At 44.6% G+C, this 3,966-nt stretch overlaps 1 non-coding gene across 1 annotated transcript; it reads right to left on the minus strand.

The window, feature by feature from the left end:
* Positions 1–3,647: 3,647 nt before the first annotated feature.
* On the minus strand, positions 3,648–3,729 carry trnas-uga (transfer RNA serine (anticodon UGA)). Its single transcript has one exon. It is a non-coding gene; the product is annotated as a tRNA-Ser (tRNA).
* Between the last annotated feature and the right edge of the window lie 237 nt (positions 3,730–3,966).

The following is a 3,966-nucleotide window of genomic DNA, read 5'->3' on the forward strand; positions in this document are numbered from 1 at the left end:
GGTTGACAGTTTGGGGAGAAACTCTTGAAGACTGGGACTTGAGGGGCCCGTTTCACAAAGCAGGTTCATCAAACCCTGAGTTTCATCCTGATCTCTGAGTTGATCTACCCTGAGATAGAAAACTCTGAGTTTTTGGTTTCAGAACAGCGGATTTGAATCAGTTTGATCAACTCTGAGTAGGTCCACCTGGGGTAAAGCGCGATCACAACAACTATAAAAAGCCAGCATAATGGGAGCCCCGATCCACCGAGTCACCATGGCAACGGAGAAGAGGAGAGCTTTGTTTTTCACGTCAGTGCAGTTGGAAATCTTGATGCGATCATGTGAAGAGTTCCAACACGCGTTAAAAAGAAGTGCAACACCGCTGCAGCTGCAAAAGAGAGAGAGATGGCGTGGAGGAACTTTGCTGCTCGGGTCAATGTGTGACAACAGAAAGAAGGCAGACGCCCGTAAAACAGGTGGTGGTCCAGCACCACCACCTCTAACAGAGGCACAGGAGCCAGAGTTTAGGAAGGCCAGTGGCTGAGGGAGTTCATCCTTAGAACCCAACCCCCAAGACACCAGTGCCTTCATAAAATGTAATATGGCTGTCTCTCTCTATATATATATAGATATATAGAGATATATAGATAGATATATCTATATATAGATATATATATAGATATATATATATAGATATGTACCCATGACTTTATTTCCCAACAGGTTCTGCTGGTGCCATTTGCCTTGAGCCACAACAGACACAGTAACTGTCAGTAAAGATTTTCTCAATGTTATTTTAAGTCACTGAAACATCTCTCCTCCAGGACGAAGAGGATGGACAAACGCTGTCTGCTGCCTTTACAGTGGGGGACCCAGAAAGGCCTGTAGAAGTCACATCTTGATACATTCCTGATTCTTCTCCCATTCATATTTCTTACCATTCTGGTGGAATATAGAGACATCAGCCTACACTGAAGTATGAAGACAGTCTTGTCCTCTTTAACAGAGCATGGCTGGGCAGGAGGGTCCCTCGACCTCCAGTGCACACACTGACACAGTGAGATGTTCAGTCAACAGATTCATGTCCAACTGTCTAATCCTCATGTTCTCAGTTACCAGTAAAGGAACTTTACAGAGTCCACCTGCTGAGAAAAATGTAAAAAAGTGACAAAGAAATGCAGTCCTTGGACCGCCAGATTAGGAAAGCAGATCTGGAAACAGAACGACTGGAGCCCAAGTTAGAGGGGGGTGCATGGCTCCAGGTGAATATGTTAACTAGTGGAATGTGAACTGAACGAGCTTTTTGATTGCTAGGAAATAAAGAAGACCAAATGAAATGTGTATTGTTCCTTTATTGGACTGTGGTGGGGAGGATGATTGCTAATTAAATGCCAAAGTGATTCTGACATATGGTGTCTCTGACGGCTCTGCTGTCCTGGATAGCTGGCAGGTGGATGGGGTCGTCATCAGGCTCTTCCATTTGTAGGGCAGGGTGTTGCTCTCCTCTCATAGTGGCAATGTTATGAAGAACACATGCCACAAGAATATCACAGGCCCTCTCAGGGGTCACCCTGAGGTGACGTAGGCACTGGAAACGGGCTTTTAGCAGGCCTGTGGTCATCTCCACCCGGGCTCTGGTCCTGCAGTGAGCCCAGTTGAAGTTCTGTTGGGGGCCTGGTTCAGGGTGCAGGTAAGGGGTCAGCAGCCTGCGTTGGCATGGGGAACCCCTGTCACCCAGCAGAAGGCCATCAAACTCTCCTGTAATGTATAGTGGATACCTGAGAGTGGATTAAAGGAGGGAGACAATTGACTTCTATTGTGCAAATCTTGAGGCTGTACTTACCACGTTGCAGTCTGTTGCTCAGGTCAGACACACAACATCTTGAGTCAGGGACAGACCCAGGCCACTATCATCCTCCGAATGTTGTGGGAGTCCAGCTGTCATGACGACAAAAATGGATTTGGACTGTGACCCAACGACTCAGGTCCTGACACCAGCAGACCCCTCCCCACCTGCAGCCTTTTTCCAGCTCCACCAAACCCAACATTCACTGCCTCCTCATCATCTGGGCATCAAAAGCAGCTCAGACCTGCTGCAGCTCAGAGACCTCAGCCATTTTTAGGATGTCTCCATGATTCTCCTTCACAGGATTTTCATTCAGAAACAAGAGAACTGTCAAAGACCACAACAGTTTTCAGCTTGCTGCTAAACAGTACTTCAACTACCATTCCACTGTGTAATGGCAGTGACTGATGTGTACTATATGCAGTACTAATCAAGTACAGCCCTGACTGATATTTTATCTCCAGTGATAGGAAGGATAAGAATGTTGAAATGGACCCAGCAGGAAGAGAATCTCAAGTCATGGCAACTTTACTGAGCAGCACTCAGTTAAGTTCAGGAAACACCAGACATTTTTACCACCTGTCAATGAAGTAGTCAGTAAAATAAATACTACACTGAACAGTAGTGGAGGGAGAACAGAGCTGGAAATAAGACCTTACTGGAGGGAATGAATCTAGAAATGTTAGCGTTCTTTCAATTGAAGAAATCAGATTTGGGAGGGAAGTTCTGGACGTTTTCATCCATTTTTATTTCATCCAGATAAACAAATCATGTTTTCTACTTGGGCAGAATACGCTAACATTGCTAACTAGCTAATATTATTTTCTAACTTCAGGCCTAAATTTGGGATTGACTGTTAAAATTGTTCACCTCACCTTTGTAAGCACCAGGTTTTGTCTTGATGATGTCATTCTATTTGTCTCTGGTTCTTTCCATTCATAAATCAAACCTGAATGTTAGCTAGCCTGCTCTTACTGTGTTCCATCAGCTGCAGGTTTGACCACAGGTAGCTTAGCTGCCTGCTAACTAATGAATGTTTAGTCCAACAAAGAATGGAGGTTGATAGTCATTCATCCAAAGTCTTTGGTTTCAGATGGAGCCTCAACTGAGACTCCTAGTTCAGAGGATGGGTTTGTTTGCTGTCAGGTTGCCACCTTTCTGGAGGAAGACAGGAGACAAGACAGGACATATTCTTTCACCAGGGGGTCAAAGCAGACATCAGTCCCCACTGATCCTGGATCTGCTCTACATTCCTGCCTGTTAAAGGAAGGTTTTAGTCACTCCTGTTGCAGGATGTGCTTGCTGATGGAGAATTGTTGGGTGTTAACTGATGGAAGGACTGAGGTGCTGGACCTGCTCTTCTTGTAGAGTGTCATGAGATCACTGTTGTTGTGATTTGGCGCTAAAAAAATAAAATTGATTTGACTGAAATGGAAACTGTCGGGGGGGGGGGTGTAGCCTCCATAGGTTATTTCTTTGATCTCTGAATTCTGTGTTTGGTCTCTGAAATCTGTGTTTGATCTCGGGGTTCTGAGCATTGATCTCCTGCTTCAGTCTTTGATCTCTGATCATGGAGCTGATCTGGGAGCAGTCCTGATGTTAAATGTTGTGATGAAGGACAGTGTGGTGGTGAAATGGATGAAACATGTCAACATAAAATTAAATTTGAAACTTATTTCAAGCTTTATTTTGTGTTTGATGGCCATTTTTAAAGTCACTCATGATTTGCTTTGACTCCTGGATCCTGTGGTGCCTGATGAGGAGACAACTGGAGCACAAAGTAGGGGAAGAGGTCTGATATGGACCATCAACAGTTGAACGTTGTTGGCAGGACTCGAACCTACGCGGGGAGACCCCAATGGATTTCAAGTCCATCGCCTTCACCACTCGGCCACAACAACCACATTCACACACATTTGTAGGAGACTGAAATTCACCAAATTATCTTTATTCTTATCTTTATTGTTATCATTTTGATGTTCTAGAGGAGACAACATCTGATCTTTGTTAGAGCCACCAGTCAAAGGTTTTCTTTAAAGGCTGTAGCAGCTGAGAATGAGGAATTAATAACCATCTTAGTGAGGACATTTTGAAACAATGACAGAAAAGATGACATTTTGCCAGCTCTGCTGCTCCAG

The sequence above is a fragment of the Aulostomus chinensis genome, chromosome 1, assembly GCF_037954235.1.
Source record: "Aulostomus chinensis isolate RoL2024-O1b breed Wild chromosome 1, RoL_Achi_v1.0, whole genome shotgun sequence".
NCBI lineage: Eukaryota > Metazoa > Chordata > Actinopteri > Syngnathiformes > Aulostomidae > Aulostomus > Aulostomus chinensis.